Below are 14,077 nucleotides of genomic sequence, written 5' to 3'. Positions count from 1 at the left end.
AACGATAACACCATCAGTCATAATCACTGAAGACTGGACTGAGTGTTTTGAGATACATTCCAATCTCAAAAAGGTGGAAAAATGGACTTTATGGAATGAATGAAATTTGTGCAGTATTATTTGTACATAAAGTGTTTGCCATTAGTGTTTCCAATGGCTTTAGATACCATCTAGGGCCTGAGGGTCCTCCTTTGAACTGTAAAGCCTGCATATCCAACTGCCTTTTTAATGTCTCCACATGGAAGCTTCACAGGCACCCGAAAGATCACATTGCTCAAAACTGAGTTCTCAATAGTCTCTTATGGTCAGTCTAATCTTTCAAGTTACTCAAGCCCCAAAACTTGGCATCAACAAATTCTGATGCCTCTACCTTCAATATAAACCCAGAATTCAGCCACTTCTCACCACCCTCCACTGCGAATACACTGTTCCACAGCACCCCTTGACAGAGATGGATAGCTGCATTGGAAGGACTGATGTTGAAGCTGAAACTCCAATACTTTGGCCACCTCATGCGACGAGTTGACTCACTGTTAAAGACTCTGATGCTGGGAAGGATTGGGGGTGGGAAGAGAAGGGGACGACAGAGAATGAGATGGCTGGTTGGCATCACCGACTCGATGGACATGAGTTTGAGTGAACTCCGGGAGTTGGTGATGGACAGGGAGGCCTGGCGTGCTGTGATTCATGGGGTCGCAAAGAGTCGGACACGACTGAGCGACTGAACTGAACTTAACTGATAGCCAGGCAATGAAGTGAGAGCAAAGGAATGTGAGAACAAACTGCATGTGCCACTTTCAGCCTGCCCATATAACCTCCCAAGCATACTCCTACATGTTTTTACCTTGCTAAGAGGCAAGCTTGTACCTTTCCAGCTTGCTACAAAGTTTCCAGCTTGCTACAACGTTTCCAGCTTGCTACAACAGAGATGGCTCTGTACCTTACCCTATGGATGACCTTGGTTGCTGCTGCTGCTGCTGCTTAGTTGCTTCAGTTGTGTCCAACTCTGTGCAACCCCATAGACGGCAGCCCAGCAGGCTCCCCCGTCCCTGGGATTCTCCAGGCAAGAACACTGGAGTGGGTTGCCATTTCCTTCTCCAATGCATGAAAGTGAAAAGTGAAGGTGAAGTCGCTCAGTCGTGTCCAACTCCTAGCGACCTCATGGACTGCAGCCTACCAGGCTCCCCGTCCATGGGATTTTCCAGGCAAGAGTACTGGAGTGGGGTGCCATTGCCTTCTCCGACGGAAAGATGGAGAGTTTTATTAAATGGTGCAAAAGGCTTGATTAAGGTAACACCGGTATTAAAAAAGACGTCAGGGGATATCTCTGGTGGTCCAGTGGTTAAGATTCCAAGCTCCCAATGCAGGAAGCCCAGGTTCAATCTCTGGTCAGGGAACTAGATTCTGCATGCCACCGAAAGGTCCCACGTACCGCAACTAAGAGCTGACACGCCACAATGATGATTCTACACGTGACTGATCCAATGGCTTTAGGAAAGAGGATAGTAGGAAATGTTAATAGTTTGTATTGATGGTTACTTGGTGTGTTTAATAAGGTATTTTTCCAAGAAAACGAAAAGCTCAGGCCAGAATTGGCAGATTCAAGGACAAAAAGGAAAAGAGGGAAAAAATTGGGGAACACAGGGTTAGAAAAGCTGCCTGCTTTTGAATCCCCAATGACAAGAGAGAAGACTGAAAGAGGCTTTGTGTAACAGAGTGTAAGGGACAAGCTGTATCAGGACACACTGGTGGCCTTGCACATCTCCATATAGGTCACAGAAGCAGGGCTTGTCGGTAGTCCGACCAGACTTGGCAGAAGGCTCTGCGATTCCTCCTGGAACAAAGGGAGATAAGGACAGGGAGCTGCTGCAAGGCAGTTTCCCCTCACTATCTTGTGGGAGACTGCCACAAGGCCATTTCTCACCCATCTCCCTGGTTCTGGGGAGGGCAACCCTTTCTACCCACCCCACTACCCGCCAGGCTACAGCTGCCAACTTCCATGGCTATCTAGAAAACTGCTTGACTGTAGTTGGCCTCCCCCCAGCAAAACGACTTAGCACACTACTGTTCACTCATTTGGCTCCTCTTGTTCAGTATGATGCTGTGGGACGAGGGACATGGGGAGCGGAGACCATGCTGAGCTCGCCTATGTGGTCTCTGTAATATATAATCTAAATGCATTTGGCCTCATTATCTCTCCCCAGCCTAACAGCTGCAATCATGTCAGCCGCCAGGCCCCAGCTTAGGGACTGCTTAAGCACTTGACACAAGGCACATTAAGACTCCTCAGGTTAAAAAAAAAAAAAAGAAAAGACTCCTCAGTTAAACAGAGGGACTCTGCCCTGAAGCAAAAGTCAGACTGAGTATAAAATAGATAACCACCAAGGACCTACTGTATCGCACAGGGAACTATAGTCAATGTTTTATAATAACCTATATGGGAGAAGAGCTTCCCTGGTGGTTCAGTGGTAAAGAATCCACCTGTCAATGTAGGAGATGAGTGTTCGTTCCCCATGTTGGGAAGATCCCCTGGGGGAGGAAATGGCAACCCACTCCAGTATTCTTAATTGGAAAATCCCTTGGACAGAGGAACCTGGAGGGCTACAGTCCATGGGGTAGCAAAGAGTCAGACATGACTGAGCACATTCGCATAAGGGAAAAGAATCTGAAAATATATATATTTGTCTACCTGAATCACTTTGCTGTATACCTGAAACTAACACAACATTGTAAATCAACCATACTTCAATTAAAAAAAAGAAAAAATTTCAGATCGAGGGTGGTGGTTGGTGTCCATCCTTCTTATCTGAGCCTGTTTTTTGTGACGGCATCAAGGTAGTCACCATTCACTTGAAAAAGGAAAAGCATGGGAAGAAGGAGGTAAAAACACAAAGCAGACTTAACAACTATGTCTAGGAAAGAACTTTGAATATGGTTACAAAACTCAAAACTGCCTAGAAGCAAAAAGATCAGAGGCCTATTCAGGTTTGAGGGAATTGAATCGCCAGAGAAACAAAGAGTCTAGTCTGAAAAAGTCTGGAGGTTTGAAACAACCCTTGGGCAAGAGTGAGCTGGAAAGTTGATGTAGTCTCCAATCCCCATCATTGCCTCTGACTCCGAATCCCACTTGTCCTCCTCACTCTGTATTCCAACCAGCCTCTGGACAATTCCTTCAACATGATAAGCATGTCCTCACTTCAGATCCTAGGACTTTGTGTTTCCTCTGCCTGAAAAATATTTTTCCAAATATTGACATGGCCAAGTACACTGTGGATCCCAATCCTAGGTATGCTTAGGGGTAACTGAAAGAAACCAACTAGCGTTTCTCATGCAGATGCCACGAACACTGAACCCGGTGCCCATGGACCTGATGCCACTCCCATGGGCAACGGGTCCAGTGTTAGTGACATAAAGGGAAGACTATAGTAAGCTACTCACTCTGCCCCAGGGTCAGGCAAGGACTTCAGAGCTCCTCAAATGCAACTACAGTAAGTCTCCTACATATGAAACTTGAAGTTTCAAATTTTCACAGATAGGAACATTTGTTTGCATGTCAGGGGCTTTGCTGGTAGCTCAGACAGTAAAGAATCTGCCCGCAATGCGGGAGACCTGGGTTCAGTCCCTGGGTCAGGAAGATCCCCTGGAGAAGGGCATGGCAACCCACTCCACTATTTTTGCCTGGAAAAGTCCGTGGACAGAGGTGCCTGGCAGACTCTAGTCCATGCGCTGCAAAGAGTCAGACACTACTGAGCAACTAACACTTCTTTGAATGTCAATCATGTAAGTTAGTTCAAGTGCCTGGTGTACACTGTCATATATGTGCATCCTCTGCAAATGGTTGTGCTTTTGTGCACTTTACTGTACGGTACTGTATAGAGTACAGTACTGTGTGCCTTGCTCAGTCGCTCAGTCATGTCCAACTCTTTGCGACCCCATGGACTGTAGCCCACCAGGCTCCTCTGTCCATGGGATCCTCTAGGCAAGAAGACTGGAGTGGGTTGCCATTCCCTTCTCCAGGGGATCTTTCTGACCCAGGGATCAAACCCGCATCTTTGGCATCTGCATTGGCAGGCAGGTTCTTTACTTGCTGAGCCACCAGTACTGTATTGTAAGATTTAAAATGTTTTATTTTTTTTGTGTTTGTTTATATATTATTTCATGCAGCCATGAAATTATAAGACACTTGCTCCTTGGAAGAAAAGCTATGACCAACAGAGACAGCATATTAAAAAGCAGAGACATAAGTTTGCCAACAAAGGTCTGTCTAGTCAAAGCTATAGTTTTTCCAGTGGTCATGTATGGATGTGAGAGTTGGACCATAAAGAAAGCTGAGCACCAAAGAATTGATGCTTTTGAACTGTGGTGTTGGAGAAGACTGTTGCGAGTCCCTTGGACTACAAGGAGATCCAACCAGTCCATCATAAAAGAGATCAGTCCTGGGTGTTCATTGGAGGGACTGACACTGAAGCTGAAACTCCAATACTTTGGCCACCTGATGCGAAGAGCTGACTCACTGGAGAAGACTCTGATGCTGGGAGGGATTGAAGGAGAAGGAAAAAGGGATGACAGAGGATGAGATGGTTGGATGGCATCACCGACTTGATGGACATGAGTTTGACTAAGCTCCGGGAGTTGGTGATGGACAGGGAAGCCTGGCATGCTGCAGTCCATGGGGTGGCAGTCGGACACGACTGAGCGACTGAACTGAACTGCACTGATATATTATTTGTGTGAAAAGTATTATAAATCTCTTACAGTACAGTACTATATAGCTGATTGTGTTAGTTGAGTACCTAGGCAAACTTGTTGGACTTCCATACAAATTGGACCTAATGAACGCACTCTCTGAATGGAACTCATTCATATGTAATTACTGTAATTATTTCCAGAAGTTGCTAAGGACTGTCACAGAGGCCCAGGAACAAGCCCATTCCAACAATCTCTGTGAGACTCTGTTCTCAGGGGACACCACAGACATTGCTGCCAGCCTGAAGACTCCCCTTTGGTGTCTCCTGTGACATTCAAGTTAGTCCTGCCCTGGTGGCCCCATGGACAGCAGAATGCAGAAGATGCCTGGTGGCTTGTGGATGGTTGGGGTGAACAGCTAGCTCTCTCTCCCCACTGGGTTATCCTCTACTAAGGGGGCCCAGAGCAGTGCCAGATGGGACATGAAGGCTAAGACAGCTATAGTGAGCCCTGTAGTAAGAAGAACATTGGCACCTTCCTGGTACCCTTGTCTTTTAGGTGTTCTGAGATCCAATTTCCAATGTATGTTGGGGGCAGGGAGGTTTCCCCAAACAAATAAACAATTCTCAGACACCAGCAGGGTGTCCAAGAACTCAACTCAGGTCACATCAATTCTGATACCATCTACCCAGAGACAGCATCAGATTCCATAGGTTGAAGGTTCAGTCCTACAGGACTGCCCTCTACCTCACCCCCACTTCAGATGCCAGTCACAAGTCCAGGCTGAGACCCATTCTTCTGACAAACTGGCTATTGGTCAGAGATTCCTACCATGTCCTCCTTGGTAACTCAGTTCAGACACCAGTCCCAAGTCCAGGTTGTGACCTGTACTTTGGAGCAGTTGGCTTTGTTCTAACAACCCACTCCTTGAGTTCGATTAATTTGAGTTCGATTAATCTGAGTTCGATTAATTTGCTAGAGCAGCTCAAAGAACTCAAACATTTTACTTACTAGATCACTGGTTCATTATAAAATGCTACAACTCAGGAAGCCAGAGGGAAGAGATTCATAGAGCAAGGTGGGGGGATAGGACTCCCCTGGGCTCATGTTTCCATGCCCTCCCTGGGCTTACCACTCTCACCACATCTCCACGTGTTCACCAGCGCAGAAGCTCTCTGAACTCTGTACTTTTAGGTGTTTATGTAGGCTTTGTTACACAGGCACGACTGACTAAGTCATTGGCCATGGGTTATAGATTCAACTTACAGCTCCCCTCAACTCCTCTGATATGAGGAAGTAGAACTAAAAGTTCCAACCTTCTAATCAACATGTTGGTCCCCATGGCAACCAACCCCCATTCTTAGGTACAGTTCAAAAGCCACTTCGTTAACATAACAAAAGACACCTTTGTTGCTCTCTTCACTTCAGAAGTTTCAAGGATTTTAGTAACTGCCAGAATCGGGGACCAAAGATATATATTTCTTATTATAAGTCAAAAGATCCCAGTCCACTCCCTGATCTTCAAATATGGATCCCTTACAGCAAAATAATCCTAAAGGTCAAAAGATACCGCCCCATGACTAGAATCTCACTCAGTCATTAATAAATTTCCAACCCAGCATCAGATCGTATGAAAATGTCTCCCAGGGCCAGGTCCACTCAGGTTTGCAAGCTTCAATTTGATCTTTGTCAGGTTCTAAAAGCAGGAGTAGGGTCAACAACATGTGGCTTCACCTTTTCAGGTATCTTGCTTTGAGCCTCTTGGGAGATGTTAATATAATATTGGATGTCCCTCATTACCGAACCAATTTATTTATTCATTCCTATTTGCCCTCAGCTACCATTTCCCCTTCTCTCGTGTCTATCAACATTTTCCTACCTTTGGGAGGGACTTTAGGTTCGGCTTCGGTGCTGTTCTAGATGGCAGGCAGCAATACTAGTTAAGCAAGCGCCTCCCACTGAGTGCTCCTCTAGTCAGATAAGGTTACACAGACTCAGAACTAGCAGGCTATCTTTACCTCCAGGCAACATAGCTGCTTTCACTGTTGATCCCAGTTTTGTTAGATGCGTGAAGGCACATCCTTCCCCATCAGGCTCTTAGGAATTCTGACACAAAGTTTAAAAACACAGTTAAGTTTCTTGCTCAGGAACCATCCCTGTTTCCAGCCCTGGTCTTGTGACCCCTGCATCAAGTAGGGAGGAAAAAAAAGTCGAAGTGATGTGGGGAAGAAAAAAATACCAATGTCTTTCACTCCCCCTTTCCCTCAGATCCACCAGAGAAACAGAGAAATCTACCCAGTGAGGAAACCCTTTAGCCCCACTCATGTGAGTGTTAAAGGCATGGAAGCTGGCCCTTCATGCTTCTATCCCCTGTTATAGACAACCATTGTTTTAACTGCCCCTTCAGATTCCATCACACTCTGAAGAGGATATTTTGCTGTCCATCCTTGAAGAATCCCATGGACAGAGGAGCCTGGCAAGCTACAGTCCGTGGGGCTGCAAAGAGTCAGACATGACTGAGTGACTTAGCACAAACATACATCCTTTGACATTATGAGCTGGTGAAGTGTGTTCCTTAGTCTGAAGAAATGATGATCAGATGTTCAAATTGGTGCCCTCTCCTGTGTTCGGGTCCTTTCCTAACACCCTGAACGTTGGCATCAACTACCGGGCAAGTAAAGCCCAGGCTGGGGTCAGCAGTGCTCCTGTCAGGACCCAGGACCCAGTTGGAGCCCTGAGCCTCCAGCCTTGGCCTCACTTGGCAGCTATGGCCAAGGTCTTCCCACCAGAATCTGCCACACAGCCCACCACATTCCCGTCTGTCTCGCTGACAGAACAGCTCTTATTTGGCATCTTGCGTCTCAGAGGGAACAAGAGGACCATGTCCGGATCAGTCCCGTCTCTGCAATGCTGCAGCACCCCCACATCCACTCGCTTCATGGACCCAGTGGCCACCTCCGGCAAGCGCATGGGGACGGATATCTGCTTGTTGAGTCCAGTCACCTCCCAAAGCCGGAAGGGGGTTCTTCCAACGAGCATTGACACATCCTACCTTCATGCCCCCCTCAAATTCCCATAGTGACTTCCATACGGGCATCCTTTTAATAAGCCAAGTTTCCCTTGCCCTCTGCCTGACCGTATGGCCAACGGCCGCTGCCCATGAGTCAGTAAAAACTCAGACACAGGGGCTTTACCACTGTTCAATTCTTTCATCACTGCTAGGCAAACACCATGCAACTCAGCCCACTGAGCTAATTTATTTTCACCTTCTTCAATCGGGGGTGTTCATTTACTGTGGAACTGCTGTCCACAAACCAAGCGGCTCTTTCTCTGTCGGTAGAGAGCTGTTTATAGGGCACTGTTCAGAGGACGGTAGAATCCAGCCGCTACTCACAAAGTTCTGGAGTCAGTCCTAGGAGAAAAGAGGCTCCCTGCTCCGTACTGTCTCCTTGCTTTTGTTCTCCCAATAACAAAATCCTATATAACCCATTCCCATATTGTTATGGAACTGTTCAGGGCACTGCCATTCCCATTAGGGCATTTCTCCAATGTTGTCCTTGACATTATAACCATTTCAAATTTAAGAGCACTTTAAGTCCTTTAGTCATAAGGGTAGCTTCAATTAATAATGTACAATAACAAGGTAGCCAATAGCCCTCAAATGGGAATTCTCTAGTTGCAAGTCCCAGTTGTCATGGGGAGTGCTGACAGGCTCCTGCCCTAAGTCCAAGCTACATCCCATGTCGGGCTATGGCACAGGGACTTTGTCCCTACTGGTACCCCAGCTTCTATTCCACTGTGTGGGCTTAGGCGGTCTTACTGGTTCCCGTTTAGCAAGTCCTATTAATATTGCTTGAGGGGTGGAGTCACGTGTCCTCTGTTTTACAATCCTCAGTGGGAGAAACATTCCCCAGTCAGATAGCACGTCGGTCCCCACAGGTAAGAGAGACACCACCACTTCACAGAAAGCCTGTTCCAACATACGGCTTCTCCCACAAAACTTTACCTTAGTCCCATCCATTACGGGCTTAACTGTAGCCTCCCTTAGGACCTCATCCACAGGTTTGGATTTTACAGCACTAGGTAGGGGAGGTGTTCCCCAGCCAGACATAACAGCCATTCCCATAAAACATTCCGGTAATATCGACACAACTTCTTTGCATTTCAACTTTCACGATTCTATCAACCCTGCTTAGACATTTCAATTTTCACGATTCTATCAACCATTCCATTTTTACTTTCTCTCGATCTAGTTGTAACCTAAGTAAGGGCTTCACCAATGGGTTCATGTGATTCTCCTATCAGTGAGTACTGGCAACTTCTCTTCTTCACCCCCTATGCATTTTATCCACTCTAGTGTAAAAGGCTTTAGGTCTCCAGCGAGGGGTCAAACCTAGGGACCCCAACCCTTTTATCAATCTCTGTTTTGGTTAACAGGCCTAAGCATGACCCGAAGCAATTACTATACTGGTCATGTTTCTCATCACAAAGTTTGCTTTTAATTTCTCCACTACGGTAAATAGAGCGGACTTATTTGGGGTCCTTTAATATTGGGAATCAACCAGGGGTCCTTTTGCTCACCCATCCTTAGGACCCCTTTGTTTTGGTGATTTGCCTGGCAGTCTATTGGATAGGACTTTTTCACTGCTGCAGCCCAGGCTGAATCTCTGGTCAGGGAATTCCCCCAAACCGCACAGCGTGGCCAAAAGAAATTATTTTTAAAAAGAAACCTTTGTTTTAACCCCACCAATGTCCCATTTTTATTTCATCCTATTTCTTAACAACCATCTAAAGATTTCCACCCTACTGGTACAAGTCCCCAGGGCTCTTTCCAGATTCATCTTTGTTTCACTCCAGTCAATATTCATTTTATCTACCTTATGCCTTGCTGCTGCTGCTGCTAAGTCACTTCAGTCCTGTCCGACTCTGTGCGATCCCATAGACGGCAGCCCACCAGGCTCCCCCGTCCCTGGGATTCTCCAGGCAAGAACACTGGAGTGGGTTGCCATTTCCTTCTCCAAAGCATGAAAGTGAAAAGTGAAAGTTAAGTCGCTCAGTTGTGTCCAACTCTGAGCGACCCCATGGACTGCAGCCTACCAGGCTCCTCCATCCATGGGATTTTCCAGGCAAGAGTACCGGAGTGGGGTGCCATTGCCTTCTCCAACCTTATGCCTTAAAAACAGTTTAAAAAGTTCCACCTAGTGGGGAAGAAGAGTTGCCTCTCAGTGTCTTCTCATTCTCTTGTTAATTAACCTAATGTTTTTAACTAGCATCTGTAAGACCCTTGAGGGGAGGCAGAATGGCGAATTATGTTAAGAATTCCCAAACTAGTTTAAAATTTTGTAATAAGGGTATATGTACCTCCCCACCCCCATTCACCCTTTCCCTTCCGAAACTACAAGTTTCTTTGAGCCTGGGCCGTTCTAGCAAATCCCATTTCACTGACACCAACTCTTGAGTTCCCAAATCCAATTAGAATGTGTAGGGTATTTTTTGGTGGGAGCAGAGGTGCTATTCCCATACAACACCAATTTTCAGACACCAGTGGGGGTGTCCAAGAATTCAACTCAATCCTGACATTATACTTCTGACCAACTGGCTAAGTTCCAAAGATCCCCTCCTGGGGTTCAGTTAGTTTTCTAAAGCGGCTCAAAGAACTCAGAGAAACGATTTACTTACTAGATCATTGATTTATTATAAAAGGATATATCTCAGGAACAGCCAGACGGAAAGGATCCTTAGGACAAGGTGTGGGGAAAGAGTGAGGCGCGTCCATGTCCTCTCCAGTAGTCCCATTCTCCCCAGATAAGCATGAGCTCACCAATCCAGAAGCTCTCTGAATCCTATAGGTTTGGGTTTTTAAGGAGGCTTCATTACTTAGTCAAGATTGATTCAATCATTGGCTATTGATGACTGATTCAACCTCCAGCTCTCCTCCCATCCCCTCCCCCAAGGTTAGAAGGTGGGACCAAAAGTTGCAACCCTTTAATCACGACAGTTGGTTCCCCTGGCAACCAGCCCCCATGCTTAGGTGCAGTTGGAGAATCACCTTATTCACATCACAAAGACACCTTTGTTGCTCTCTTCGCTTAGGAAATTCCAAGGGTTTTAGGAACTCTGCCAGAAATGAGGATGAAGACCAACTAGCGTATGTCTCCTACATAGGAAACGTTCAAGTTGTGAACTCTCAAAGATGCAAACGTGCGTTTGCATATCCAATCACATAATAGTTGACAGGTCTGGCGTACATTGTCATGTGCGTGCATCCTCTACAAGTGGTTGTGCTTTTGCGTACCTTACTCTACAGTACTGTATAGAGTTCAGTAGTATAGTATCTTTATTTCAAGCTCAGAATGCCCGGAAGCAAGGGTAAAAGCTGTACTTGGTACTTCTATCAGCCCCTGGATGCCAGCTATTGTACTATAGTACTGTACTTTTCAAGGCACTATACTGTTAAGATTAAAAATGTTTTCCTTATTTTTTGTGTTTGTTTTTTATGTATTATTTGTGTGAAAAGTATTACAAACCTATTACTGTACAGTAGTATATAGCCTATTATGTTAGTTGGGTACCTAGGCTAACTTTGTTGGACTTACAAACAAACTGGACTCACAAATGCGCTCTCGGAATGGAACTCATTTGTATGTAGGGGACTTACTATATATATTTCTTATTATAAGCTGCAATATCACAGCTTGTACATTAGAACCACATTTTAGAAGACATATTTTTAACATCTAATGCACATTTAAAACTGACCCAGCATTTCTATTGCTCTGTATCTAACCTGGAAAAACACTTCTAAACTGGTACAAAGACACACAGACATGGATATTAATCCTAGAATTTTGTTAACTGTGAACATAGATCACAAGCACAATAAACAATGGCATGTGGATATTAGGGAATATTATGCAGCAGTTAAAAAGAAACAGGTGGATCTATGTGTCATAATATGGAATGAGTTCCAGGACAAATTGTTTTGTAAATAAAGCAAATTGCAAGAAGACATGTATACTCTGAAATGAAAACCAAAACCTACAAAATAATGCCATGTATGTTTTATATACATATATATGTAGAAAAACACATGTAAATGATAACTGATAACAGTGATTACCTCTAGGGAGGAAGGAAGAAAAGGGAATCTAGTTGGGGAATGGTGATTGAGAGGATTTTTGCCTTATGCTTAATGACTAAGAGTCTTTCAAAGATAATGAATGTTTGTGTAATGAGAAATTAATTTTTTATAAAGAACATTAGGCTGTGGAGCAAACATTGTCACGCCCCACCCCCCTCCCGCCCTTGTTCCCTCTCCCTTATCACTTTGGTACACACTGGCCCAACTTCCAAAGCTAGCTCCTACAAGTACTCTGCCTGAGTGTTGTCTCTTGCCACGGGAGCCTGCCCTGCTGCAGGCGTCGACTTTACCTCCCTTGTGACTGATGGCAAATGCTGGGTAATGAACCTCCCTGGAAGCAGCCTTCAGCCAATGACTGATGGGTGTACCTTTCAGTCAGGGCCCAGTCAGGAGGCAGAAGCCACATCAGTTATTTGAATGGGCAGAATTTCATGTAAAAAGCATGAAGTAGTCATAAAGTTGTTAAATATCAATTGATTAACTCAAATGGTGCAGAGAACTGTAAGATATCTTGGAGTAGGAAACAGAAAACTGCTACCACCCCCGCCCCAGGGTTTGAGTACCAGGGAAAGAGAATGGAATTATTACAACTTAGAAGCTTAGAGGAAGGGCTCCGTGGGCTGGGACCCAGACCTCTGAGGAGGGGCTGCTGCTCACCTCATGCTGGTGTTTCTGATGTGGGTTTGATGAGGCTCATTCTGTGAATGTTGGAAAACTGCAAACTGCAATCAGCTGTTGACATGAATGGCGCTGCTGGTTCAGGGGTGAAGAAATGCTCCTGGGTGGGGAGATGCTGAGGAAGGCAGGAGGCTGGCAGGAAGGAACAAGGAAGAACAGAAAGAAGTTTAAATTCCTTTATTCTCCTCCAGCCCTGCAGTCTCCCTCTATCAACCCCGTATAGTCAAAATCTGATGGGGAACAGTTGGCAAAGCAGAAATGTGGATGGTCAAATTCCATCTCCAGAATCAAAAGGTATAGAAAGGTGAATTGAAGCTCAATAACTGAAGAGCTTCTTAACATACACAAAAATAAAGAAACAAGTTTAAAGAGCCCAAGTTTATCTATCATTCAGCTTCAACACTTATTACCTTTGTGGCTTTCCTGAGTCATTTATTCCTCTCTGTATTTCTTCCCAACAATATTTTAAAGCAAATCGTATAATTTCACCCATAAATACTTAACTATCTACCAGGATACAGACTTTAAGAACACAATATCACCATCATATCTAATGAAATGAACATTAATCCCTTAATATCATCTGTGTTCAAATGATTCTGATAGTCTCAAAAATGGCTTTTTATAGTTGGTTCGTTTCAATCAAGACCCAAACAATGTCCAGATATTGTTTTGATTAATATGTCTCTTAAGTCTCTTTTGGGCTTCCCTTGTAGCTCAATCAGTAAAGAATCTGCCTACAGTGCAGGAGACCTGGGTTCGATCCCTGGGTTGGGAAGATCCCCTGGAGAAGGAAATGGCGACCCATTCCAGTATCCTTGCCTGGAAAATCTCATGGACAGAGGAGCTTGGTGGGCTGCAGTCCATGGGTCACAAAGAGTTGGGCACAACTGAGCGATTAACACTTAAGTCTCTTTGAATCTATGATTCATCCTTTCCCCTTCCCTTTCCCTTTTATATCATGGATTCACTGAAGAAGTCACGTCATTTGTCCGTGCACAGATGCGTATTCAGTCACTCAGTCATGTCTAACTCTTGGCTACTCCATGGACATTTATTCTATGAAAGTGAAAAGTGAGAGTCACTCAGTCATGTCCAACTCTTTGCGACCCCATGGACTATACAGTCCATGGAATTCTCCAGGCCAGAATCCTGGAGTGGGTAGCCTTTCCCTTCTCCAGGGGATCTTCCCAACCCAGGGATCGAACCCAGGTCTCCCGCATTGCAGGCGGATTCTTTACCAGCTGAGCCACCAGGGAAGCCCCATTTGTTCTATAGAATGTCCCATGTTCTCCATTTGTCTGGTTGTACCCTGTTGGTATCATTTAACATGTTCCTCTGTTCTCTTTATTTTCTCTGAGCTGGTAGTTATATCTGGAGCCCTGTATAGATTCAAGTTCAATTTTTTGGCAAGGATATTTCATAGGGTGCTGTGTACTTCCTATTACACTACATGGGAAGACATAATGGGAATTTTTTTTTAATTGAGGTAAAATTATTAAATTGAAGTATACTTGAAATAAAATGCATAAAAATTAAATGGAAAAATATTTATATATGATCCAGTCATGT

The sequence above is a fragment of the Moschus berezovskii genome, chromosome X, assembly GCF_049115385.1.
Source record: "Moschus berezovskii isolate FMDL1 chromosome X, NW_MosBer_1.0, whole genome shotgun sequence".
NCBI classification, from domain to species: Eukaryota; Metazoa; Chordata; class Mammalia; order Artiodactyla; family Moschidae; genus Moschus; species Moschus berezovskii.
This window is presented reverse-complemented; position numbering follows the sequence as displayed.